Source organism: Hemitrygon akajei, chromosome 9, assembly GCF_048418815.1.
Source record: "Hemitrygon akajei chromosome 9, sHemAka1.3, whole genome shotgun sequence".
Taxonomy (NCBI): Eukaryota; Metazoa; Chordata; class Chondrichthyes; order Myliobatiformes; family Dasyatidae; genus Hemitrygon; species Hemitrygon akajei.
Window position 1 is genome coordinate 19,070,357 of NC_133132.1, and position 12,495 is coordinate 19,082,851.

Sequence of the window (12,495 nt, forward strand, 5' to 3'; positions counted from 1 at the left end):
GCTCTGTGGCAACTTCCGAGCTTCCTGCTGGACGCAGGCGCAGTGCCGACTCCGGGTATTGCCGTGGTTCTGCGGTGAGAAAGGGGCTGATGTGAGGTTAGGATAAATCGGGGGCCGGTTGCGGTGGGAAAGGGTCGGGACCGAGCTCTGTGGAACGATTGCAGGCTTCGCCCTCTCCGGTATCGTAGCCGCGGTTTTAGCTTTGCGCCCGAGCCCGGGCTGTGGGATCAATTAGTTGCGGCTCCCAAAGCGGGGAAGGGGTTTGGGAATCTGTCTGCGTGTGGGGGGAGAGGTGGACGTGTGGGTTCGGGGTGTGGGACGGTAGGCGATCGGGGGGTAGGGTAGGGTGGTGATGTGAGAAAGTGGGATGATCGGACCTTCCGTGACCTGGGTCAAATGAAGGAGGAGACAAGGGAGGATCTGGCCCATTGAATCGGACGCTCGCGTGTCCTTCCAGGAAGCAGCAATTCTTCACCTAATATTAATCACTGACTCATATTGCCGTTAACGTTGAGCTTGTTACAAAGCCCCAGAGTTGGAAACAATTGTCACCGTCATGGGCTGCGAGTGCAGATTAGGAAGCGGGTGGGGAGTAGGGGGTGGTCTGTGACTTCTGCATCAACGAAGGACACGGGTTTGCACAGCGGATTCGGATCTGTTGGCATATCTGCAGTTACAATGGGAAAGGGGAAAAAGGAAGGGGCTGAAAAGGGAGAGATTTAACCAGCGAAGCATGGTCAGGGGTGGAGGGGTACAGGAGCTGTCTGATAGATCGTTTTAATTGTTTTTGTTTAATATAATCTCACAGATGATGGCTTGGTGAGGGAGGATACCCGGAGGTGAGCAGGTCAGATCAGGAGGGTGACAGTGATGTGATTTCCTGTGCCGTGGGTATAGACAGTCGTCTCAGTTGGGGAAAGTGCAGTTGTCAGTTGTTCAGCAGAACTCTTTTGCTGTTTGTATTGTCCAGGTGATCTAAGGCCGTGTGAAGAGCCATTGCGATCACATCTGCCGTAGATCTATTGTGGTGATGGGCAAATTGCAGTGGGTCCAGGTGCTTGCTGAGGCAGGAGTTCATTCTCACCATGACCAACCCCTCAACATTTCATCACCAGAGATGTGAGAGCCACTGGACGATAGTCATTAAGGCAGCTCACACTGCTCTTCGTGTTACTTGTCATCTGTAAATAATAATTTGGTACAGGGTGTGGATAGTAAGTTTGTAGCAAGTAAGTTCAAACAATTACGTTTTTGAAAAATAGTAAGCGTAAACACTCCCCTCTGTTTCCCTGTCCCCAATCAGCCTTGCCTCCTCCTTACAGCCTTCCCTCTCCACCCCGTCTTCCCTCTTACCCCCACATTAGACATTTCAGGGTGAAAGGTGAGATATTTGAGGGGAATCGGAAGGGGAATTCTTCACCCAGAGGTCGGTGAGAGTGTGGAATGAGCTGCCTGTGGAAGTGGTGGATGTGGGTTTAGACACTGAAGGGAAATTTGGGTGTTGACATGGATAGGAAGTGTATGGAGGCTATTGTGCTGGTAGTTGGAAATGGGCAGTAAAAGCAAAACCCGGTTGGCATTGACTAGAAGGGCCGAAGGGCCTGTTTCAGTGCTGCTGGGCTCTGTGACTCTAATAATACTCTGATCTGTAATTTCCACAGTCAGTGCTTTGCTGCTAATGACTGAACCCCAGAAATTTACAGAATGGGTGAAGAGGCTGCCCAGTGACTGTTCCTGTGCTCAAAGTCCCATCACTGAGCAGGTATTGTCTTCCCCATTCCCTTTCACTCAGTCTGTCACTCAACAAGTTCATTGTTTACAGGAAATCACAGAACTCACAGAGAAGGGAATCCCGACAGAGGATTCCCCGCTCTTCCTCAGCCTGGTGATGGGGAAAGGCTCCCAGTCCCAGGGAGTGATGCGGGAATCCTTTGTGGAAATGTGGAATCGGTTGGCAAAGTTGGACAAAATGCTGAAAGCACTTCTGGAGCTCGGTTCGGTAAAACAACACACTGAACTGAAAATCACATTGAGACATTGTAGACTGAACAATGTTATAGAACATAGACCTAGAACAGAGAACAGTACAGCACAGGAACAGGCCCATCAGCCCTCAATGTTCTTAGCTCCCTGAAAGTGCCCGAGTGAATTGATGTCAAATGTCTGACTAAACTAATCCATTATGCAGACGCAATATCATTTTCCTCACATTCGTGTGCCTGTCTAAGAGTCTCTTAAAAGTCCCTACTCTATCTGCCTCTACCAAACCCCAGGTGCTCATTCCAGACACCAACAAATCTGTGTAAAAGAACTTGCCTTTCACACAGAGGTTGCCTCTCTCCTTTGAACTTAGCCCCTCTCCCCCTCTGGTATTAGGCATTCCAGCCCCTGAAAAGAGATACTGTCTGCCTACTCTATCTGTACCCCTCAATCTTGTATACCTCCATCAGATTTCCTTTCAGCCTCCACTGCTCCAGAGAAAACAGCCCATTTGTTGAACCACAAGCCCCTTAATCCAGGCAGCATCCTCATAAACTCTTTTGCTCTCTCTTCAACTCTTTGACATTCTTCCTAGAACGGGGTGACTGGGACTCTATGAAATACTCCTGATGTTGTCTAACTGGAGTTTTATAAGTTGCAACATAACTACCTGACTTTTCAACAGAATGCCTTGACTAATAAAGGCAAGCATGCTATTTGCCTTCTTAACCTCTGTGTCCACCTGTGTAGCCACTTACAGGGAGGGATGAACTTGGACTCCAAGGTCCGGCTGCTTATTGATGCTGTTGCATTTAACAGTGTTCTGTCTGTTTACATTTGACCTGACTCGGTGCAACACTTCACAATTGGCCAGGTTAAGCTCCATCTACCATTTCTCTGCCCATATCTGCAACTGATGGACAGGATATCCCGCTGTGTTCTTTGACTGTCATCTAGTCTATGCACACCCATGGACATTTCTATCTGGGTTGTTTACACACATCACAGACGGCAGAGGTCCCAGTACAGATCCCGGCAGAACACCGCAAACCCAGACCTCCAGTTAGAATAGCTCCCTTCAGCCACCACCCTTTGTCTTCAATGGTTAACCCTGTTCTGAATCCAATTCACCATGGATCCCGTACATCTTAATCTTTTGGATGAGCCTCCCATGTGGGACATTGTCAAAGGCCTCACAAAAATGTGTGAAAACAACTTCCTGAGCTCGACCTTCATCAATCATCCTGATCACTACATGAATAAAGTCTATCAAGTTAATAAGACACAATTTGCTCCAGACAAAGTCACGTTGGTTCCCCCTAATAAAACTATGGTTTTACAAGTGTTCATAAATCCTGTCCCTACCACTGACGGTCTATAACTTCAAGGATTATCCCTGGTTCTCTTCTTGAATAACAGATCAACCTTGGCTGCACACCAGTCCTCCAGGACCTCGCCAGTGGCTAGGGACGACAGAAAGATATTGGCCAAGGCCCCAGCAATCTCTTCACTTGCCTCTGTCAATAATCTGTGGTGTATCCCATCAGGCCCTGGGGTTTATCCACCTTAATGCTATTTAGAAGCCCAAAGCTACGTCAATTACTTCAAAATACTCGAGCATATTTATACTCTCTGCCTTGATCTCCACATGGTCCACGTCCTTGTCTTTGGTAAATATTGATGTAAAGTTCTCGTTATAAACCTCAGCCACATCCTTTGTATCCAACCAAATGTTCCCCTCCCCTTTGTCCTTGAGTGTTCCCACCCTCTCCCTTGTTATCCTCTTGCTCCTGATGTATGTATAGAATTCTTTGAGATTCTCTTTAATCATACTTGCCACGGAGTTTGTATGGACCGTCATGGCTTTCCTAATTCTCCTCGAGTTTTTTATATCTTGGAGTTCTTTTCTGGCTTCATATTAATCCTCCAAGTCTCTGTTTGATTGCAGCTTCCTAAGCTTCACCTACATTCCTTTTTATTCTGGACAACATTCATAACATCCCTCAACATCCCTGGTTCCCTTACCTTGCCTTCCTTCTGACTGGAACATACCTGTCCCGTACTCTGTGTAGTTAGACTTCAAACACCCTCCACATGTTGGATGTGGACTTGCCCCAAAGCAGCTGTTCCCTGTTAACTCTCCCTCCTTCCTGCCCAATCTCTCGTAATTTGCCCTGGTCCAGTTTCATACTCACCCACAAGGTCTACGCTTATTCCCCTCTGTACTTTTCATTCTCCCCATACTTTCCTCCATTCACCATAAAATTATTTCCAGTCATAACCACCATTTCTGCCCTGGAGAAAAGTCTCTAGCTGTCCACTCGATCTACTGTGTGACTCTGATCATCTTGTTCATGTTGATCAAGTCAGCTCTCCTCCGCCTTTCCTCCAAAAGGTAACACCCTCACTTGCTCAAAGCATCATCACCGCACATGCTCTCTAATCCAGGCAGCGTCCTGGTAAGCCTCCTCTGCATCCTCTCTATCCTTCCTAGAATGAGGCGCTCTCAGAACTGAACACAATATTCCAAGTGCGGTCTAACCAGGATTTTTAGAGTTACAACATGACCTTGTGGCTCCTGAACTCAATCCCCTCACTAATGTGGCTGACACCCAATTCGCCTTCTTAAACTGCCTATCAATGTGTGAAGAAACATTGCGGGATCTGTGTGAATGTGGACCCTATCATCCCTCTGTTCCACCAGACCGCTAACAATCCTGCTGTTAACCCTGTACTCTATCTTCAAATTCGTCCTTCCAAAGTGAATCACTTTGCACTTTTCTGTGTTGAACTTCATATAACCATATAACAATTACAGCACGGACACAGGCCATCTCGGCCCTTCTAGTCTGTGCCGAATGCTTACTTTCACCTAGTCCCACTGACCTGCACTCAGCCCATAACCCTCCAATCCATTCCTGTCCATATACCTATCCAATTTTTTTTTTAAAATAACAATATTGAACCTGCCTCTACCACTTCTACTGGAAGCTCGTTCCACACAGCTACCACTCTCTGAGTAAAGAAGTTCCCCCTCATGTTACCCCTAAAATTTTGCCCTCTAACTCTCAACTCATGTCCTCTTGTTTGAATTTCCCCTACTCTCAATGGAAAGAGCCTATCCACGTCAACTCTATCTATTCCCCCTCATAATTTTAAATACCTCTATCAAGTCCCCCCTCAACCTTCTATGCTCCAAAGAATAAAGACTTAACTTGTTCAACCTTTCTCTGTAACTTAGGTGCTGAAACCCAGGTAACGTTCTAGTAAATCTTCTCTGTACTCTCTCTATTTTGTTGACCTCTTTCCTATAATTCGGTGACCAGAACTGTACACAATACTCCAAATTTGGCCTTACCAATGCCTTGTACAATTTCAGCATTACATCCCAACTCCTATATTCAATATATTCCATCCTGACGAAGGGTCTCGGCCCGAAACATCGACAGTGCTTCTTCTTATAAATGCTGCCTGGCCTGCTGTGTTCCACCAGCACTTCGTGTGTGTTGTTGTTTGAATTTCCAGCATCTGCAGATTTCCTCGTGTTTGCTCCTATATTCAATGCCCTGATTTATAAAGGCCAGCATACCAAAAGCTTTCTTCAGCACCCTATCCACATGAGATTCCACCTTCAGGGAACTATGCACCATTATTCCTAGATCACTATGTTCTACTGCATTCCTCAATGCCCTACCATTTACCATGTATGTCCTATTTTGATTATTCCTACCAAAATGTAGCACCTCACACTTATCAGCATTAAATTCCATCTGCCATCTTTCAGTCCAATCTTCTAACTGGCCTAAATCTCTCTGCAAGCTTTGAAAACCTACTTCATTATCCACAACGTCACCTATCTTAGTATCATCTGCATACTTACTAATCCAATTTACCACCCTATCATCCAGATCATTAATGTATATGACAAACAACATTGGACCCAGTACAGATCCCTGAGGCACACCACTAGTCACCGGCCTCCAACCTGACAAACAGTTATCCACCACTGCTCTCTGGCATCTCCCATCCAGCCACTGTTGAATCCATTTTACTACTTAAATATTAATACCTAATGATTGAACCTTCCTAACTAACCTTCCGTGTGGAACCTTGTCAAAGGCCTTACTGAAGTCCATATAGACAACATCCACTGCTTTACCCTCATCAACTTTCCTAGTAACCTCTTCAAAAAATTCAATATGATTTATCAAACATGACCTTCCACGCACAAATCCATGTTGACTGTTCCTAATCAGACACTGTCTATCCAGTTAATTATATATACCATCTCTAAGAATACTTTCCATTAATTTACCCACCACTGACGTCAAATTGCTAGGTTTACTCTTAGAACCCTTTTTAAACAATGGAACCATCTGGCACGTCTCATCACTGTTCAGCATCCTACAATAATCTTCTACACAAACTACAACTCTAGCAATCTCCATATCATCTGTCTGGGGTGGGGGAAATCCCACCGGTCACGTGACCCTGTTTGCCCCTCCCATTTAACTACAGATGGGCAACACCTGCGCATCTGTTTCTGGGGCCCCGCCCTCCGGATGATGTAACAATCACTTCCCGTGTGCTCACTGTCTCCGGGTGGGCGGTGTTTTCCCTTTCCGCTTAGAGCTGAAGTGGATCATCTGCGGGATCAGGAGAGGGTCCTCGCCTCCTGGGTTGGGGAGCCGGGGGTCGGGGATCACTACCTTTGGGATGAAGGTACCACTTTCCCAGCGGTGAGTGCTGAGATTGATCCTGAGCGGGGCGAACTGATCTTGGCCGTGAGCCCTGATCTAAGTGCCAATTACTCATTTATTTCCCAATTTCCTGGGCTCGTCAAAAATATGTCGACTTCACTTAATCTGCATTGAGCGATCCAAACCAGGAGCCTAGGTTGTCTGTTTCCACAGAATTGAAATGGAAGTCCCGCCAACAGGTCACGTGAGGCTGTTTACTGCAGGTCTGCCCCGCCCTCCGCTTTGTGACGCAAGATCACGTGGTGTGTGCGTACAGTCCCCGGATGGGTGGAGATGCTTCCTCCATGTTGTGTTGGGGAATCTGATGTTGGCCGCTGAGTCCCGTTAACTTCCCCCAACTCTCCTCGCTTCCTGAGGCTCCTCGCATTTGTCCTTAGAGCTTTATGGCTGTTGTGTCTTCTCCCCGACCGGGGTGGTTGGAAAGGAGAACGTCCCAGGTTGTGGGGATCTTTGATTTCACTGCCTGCTTTACCAAGGAACTGAGATGCCTAGGGGGGAAGAATGGTTTCTGTGATGTGCTGATCTGTATCCAAAGGTCTCTGCAGTTCCCCTCAGTCATGGGCAGAGTAGTTACCATGCAAAGCGTGAAGTGAACAGATGGGAAACTTTCTATAGTGTGATAAAAATTTGGTGAAGATCAAAGAGCATATTCCAAAGTTCTTATTGTTTGTTCTAACTGTGTCATCTTAGAATCTTTTATACAGGAGTGTGTAATGTTAATTCAGTATCTGGGTATTGCTGGAGGACCATCAGTGATTGTCCTTGATCCCTTCTCCCACTTGGTTCCATCTGCTCATCCCTGCCCATCTTGTTCAACCTCTGTCCAGAATCCTGCCCTCCTCCCCCTCCCCCGCTTCAGTGATATGCATCAACCATCTGGGTCAACCTCGGTCCACCCTGTATCCCACCACCTCAGCAATCTTTCTTCTAACCCTTGTCTTCATTGTGAGGTGTTCTTTTGCACCTTTGGCCTTGCTGAGTTATTTCCAGAATCGGTTTTTGTTAGCTGGGATGCCAGAGGGTGATCAGGTACCAGTTCTGTTGTGCATTGGTGTGGAGGTGCTAGGTTTTGAACAGTGACGGGCTGACACACTGCAGCATTTTACTGGCAGCAAAGAGTACTGGGAGAGTTGGTGCTTGGGCTCTAATCCTGTGATCGGCATTCCAGGCATATGGAACTGTCGGTGTTTTGGCTTTGACTTTGGTTAGTGCTTCTACAGATGGGGCTGGATGTTCCTCCTTCTGTAGTGAAGCACAAATTTCAAGCAGCTGGACATTGGTTGTGGGGATATCCCGGATTGCACTACCCAGTGTGAGATGCGGGGACGATGTGTGAGACTCTCAGGGTCGGTGAGTGGCAGATTCAGCTGTGTGACCCTGTGAGGTTGGGTCCTGGGATATCAGTTTTTGAACCAGGTAAAATAGACCCAGGGATCGAGCTGCTTGGGCTTATGAGGTGTTGAGCGAGTATTTCTGGTCTAGGATCAAATGTTTGTCTCTGGAGTTCCTTTGGAAGCAATGACTGCTAATCTGAGGAGAGGATGAGTTCCCATTCCATCCACACAGGGAGAGGCTATGAGTAAATGGGCTGTTCTGTGTTTACAACAGTAGAAATAGACCCATAGTTTGGTGTTCAAACTGGGTTTGGAAATCCCCCCCTCACTGTCACCTGTCTGTCACCCGGTGGAAATCAAGCAGAATCTCAAGTTGCTGGAGATCTGCACTAAAAACTGAAAATGTTTGAAGTCATTCTGACGAAATGTTATTAACCTGAATTGTAAAGTTTGTTCCTCTCCACACAGCTGTTCCTTACCTGCCGAGCATTTCTGGTAATTCCAGTTTCTTTTTATTACATTCACCCTGGAATGGTTTATATTTCCTGAAATGGGCCTGTTTTAACCTGGAAATGGAAATGTAAAGAAACCACAACGCTTTTCTGTAAATTATCCTGGCACCAATTTGTCTGTTATTCCCAGAAATGTGTTCAGTACAGTTGTTGCTAACGCGGTTTACAAGAATAATCTCAGGAATGACCTGTGTGATGTGGGAGGAGCATTTGATGGTTCTGGACCTGTGCTCAATGGAGTTCAGAGGGACGGTGGGGGTGGTGGGGGGATGTATGGTTAAGTAAACCTACCAAACGCTGAAAAGCCTGGATACACTGGATATGGAGAGTCTGTGATCTGACAGCACAGTCTCAGAATAAAGACGCTTCCTTTTAAACTGAGATGAGAAAAATATTTTGGCCAAAAGACGTCTGATGTGTGGAATTTGTAGCCGCAGAGGTTGGTTGAGGCTGCCATTTGGGTATGTTTATGACAGAGATTAATATATTGATGATTGCTCAATTTTTATGACGTGTGAGGGACAATAAAAGATTGTTCACTGAGATCATTATATTTGCCTTCAATGTTTAAATTTCAGTGAGTTTTGTTCTGAGTAACATTAAGCAAAAATGTTTGGTTCTCTTTTTTATTGTTAACGTGCTTCATTATCTTTCAATTTAAAGTTAGACCTGCGGTGAGAGATCTATTGGAAGAAAAACCCACAACTGGAAGCAAACCACGACTGAAGACGAGGGAACAGCAACAAGTGAACCAGCCTGAAGACTGAGAGCATCAACTGGAGAGAACCCATATGACTCGGAGAATCCAGCGATTCAGTCAGGAGAAAGTTTGGTGAGTCTCATTTACTCAAACTGGTCCTTTAGACATTACATACCTGTACAAGGGAAGGTAGGAAATAGTTGGAGTGAGACTGAATGTGCCCAGAAGAACCAGTTACGCCTCTGTCAGACCCAGTTGCAGTCTCTCCAGGTCTGGTAATGTGCTTCCAGCAGCCCAGCCCTTTAAAACCACTCCCATTCTGTGGAAGTCAAATCCGGATAAAGTACAAACTCTTTTTTCCAAGTACCCGGGGCTTACTCAGTTAGTCGCTCAAACAGGAACAGAGAGACAGAAAGGTGTTAACATGGGGGCGCCCGGATGCAGGGGTGAGCCCTCTCAAACACATAAACACAAACATCACTGTGACGTTCCTGTAACAGTTTAAATAAACCACCTGGAGTCTGGTCTTGATGTTAAAACCACTATCTTTATTAGTATCTAATTATAATATAACAACTTGAGCAAAATAATCAAAAGTTAAAAGTTTTATGAGTATACAGATGTGTAAATGTAACTCCCAAACCATTGAGCTCAGGGAATACCAAGCTTAAAGTCTTGAGATTGTAAAGTATGGAAGTTCAGTTTATCCATGGAATAAATGATGAGAGAGAGATATTAGTAATCCAAGGTGAATGTCGAGAGAAGGCATTGCCACAAATTCCGCAGTGGTAAACCAGGATAATAGTTGCCGTAGGTCTTATCCGTCGTCGTTCCAAATCCACATACGAATTATCACCAAAAGTAGCTTATCACAGGGTTACTGTCTTCAAACAGAACTACCACCCAGGCAAGGGTGAGCACACAGATAGATTCCACAAGATCACAAGACAAAGGGGGCGGAAGTAGGCCATTCGGCCCATCGAGTCCGCTCCGCCACTCCACCATGAGCTAAACTATTCTCCCATCTAGTTCCAATTTCCGGCTTTCTCTCCATATCCCCTGATACCCTGACTAATTAGATACCTATCAATCTCCTCCTTAAACACCCTCAATGATTGGGCCTCCACAGTTGTATGTGGCAACGAATTCCATAAATCCGCGACCCTCTGGCTAAAAAAATTTCTCCTCATCTCTGTTTTAAATGGGTGCCCTCTAATTCTAAGACTGGCCTCTTGTCCTGGACTCACCCACCAAGGGAAATAGCCTTTCCACATCTATGCTGTCCAACCCTTTCAACATTCGAAATGTTTCTATGAGATCCCCTCTCATTCTTCTAAACTCTAATGAATACAGTCCAAGAGCCGACAAACGTTCCTCATATGTTAGCCGCTGCATTCCAGGAATCATCCTTGTAAATCTTCTCTGAACTCTCCAACATCATTACAGCCCTTCTAAGATAGGGAGCCCAAAACTGCACACAGTATTCCAAACGAGGTCTCACCAGTGCCCCATAGAGCCTCATCAACACCTCCTTACTCTTATACACTGTTCCTCTTGAAATGAATGCCAACATAGCATTCACTTTCCTGGTGAACCACCAGTCCAACCTGGTGGTTAACCTTTAGGGTATCCTGCAAGAGGACCCCCAAGTCCCTTTGCACTTACAATTTTTGAATTTTCTCCCCATCTAAATAATTGCCCAATTATTTTTTCTTCCAAAATGTATAACTGTACATTTGTCAACATTGTATCTCATCTGCCATTTCTTTGCCTCTCTCCTAAACTGACCAAGCCTGTCTGTAACCTTTCTGTTTCTTCAACACTTCCTGCTCCTCCACCTATCTTGGTGTCATCTGCAAATTTAGCCTCAAAACCATTTAATCCATAATCTAAATCATCGATATACAGTGTAAAAAGAAGCGGCCCCAACACCGACCTCTGCAGAACACTACTAATAACCGGCAATCAAACAGAATAGGATCCTTTAATTCCCACCCTTTGCTTTCTGCCTATCAGCCAATGCTCCACCCATTCCAATATCTTTCCTGTAATTCCATGGGCTCTCATCCTATTAAGCAGCCTCTTATGCGGCACCTTATTGAAGGCCCTTTGAAAATCCAAATACACAACATCCACAGCCTCTCCGTTGTCAATCTTATTTGAGATTACCTCAAAAAATTCCAGCAGGTTGGTGAGGCAGGATCTTCCCTTCATGAAACCATGCTGGCTTGGGCCTATCTTGTCATGCACCTCAAGGTATTTCATAACCTCGTCCTTGAGGATCGACTCCAATAACTTCCCAACTACCAATGTCAGGCTAATAGGTCTGTAATTTTCTTCTAGCTGCCTCCCTCCTTTCTTAAACAGCAGAACTATATTTGCGACCTTCCAGTTCTCCGGAACCACGCCAGAGTCTATTGATTCCTGGAAGATCATTTCCAAAGCCTTCACAATCTCCAAAGCCACCTCCTTCAAAACCCGTGGGAGACTTATCTATCCTTAGTCCATTTAGCTTCCCAAGCACTTTCTCTCTAGTAATCTTGACTGTACCTAATTCTATTCCCTGAGACCTCTGGCTATCAGTTGCTAATGTCTTCCACTATGAAGACTGATGCAAAATACTCATTTAGTTCCTCTGCCATCTCTTTGTTACCCATTATAGTTTCTCCAGCATCATTTTCAATCGGTCCTATATCTATCCGTGTCACTCTTTTACTCTTCATATATTTAAAAAGACTCTTAGTATCCTTTTTTATGTTAATTGCCAACTTCCTTTCATAATTCATCTTTTCTTTCCTAATGGCTTTCTTAGTTTCCTTCTGTAAGTTTTTAAAAGTCGTCCAGACCTCAGCTTTCCCACTTATTTATGCTTCCTTGTACGCTGTGTGTTTTGCTTTTGTTTTAGCCTTAACCTCTCTTGTTAGCCGCATTTGTGCCATTTTTCCATTCATGATTTTCTTTTTTCTTGCAATATATTTTTCCTGCACTTATTTCTTGTAGGAATTTCATCCAATTCTGCTCTATCGTCCCTCCATCTAGCTTACTTTTCCAATCAACTTGGGCCAGTTCCTCTCTCATACCACTGTAATTTCCTTTGTTCCACTGAAATATCGATACACCTGATACCAGCTTTTCCTTTTCAAATTTGAAACTGAACTCAATCATATTATGATCACTACTTCCAAGGGGTTCCATCACCTGTAGCTCCC

At 45.2% G+C, this 12,495-nt stretch overlaps 1 protein-coding gene across 6 annotated transcripts in view; it reads left to right on the forward strand.

Annotated features, from left to right (window-relative positions):
- Nucleotides 1-12,495, forward strand: part of LOC140732893 (uncharacterized) — a 41,825-nt gene continuing 29,330 nt past the window's right edge. Inside the window, exons 1-4 of one of the 6 annotated variants that reach the window (XM_073055556.1) lie at nucleotides 52-96; nucleotides 971-1,229; nucleotides 1,662-1,762; nucleotides 9,250-9,418. The gene's annotated coding sequence lies outside the window, so the exon portion shown is untranslated. Of the gene's footprint in view, nucleotides 180-970; nucleotides 1,230-1,661; nucleotides 1,763-9,249; nucleotides 9,419-12,495 lie in introns of all 6 variants that reach the window. The other 5 variants (XM_073055558.1, XM_073055559.1, XM_073055560.1 and 2 more) reach the window with 5 other exon arrangements.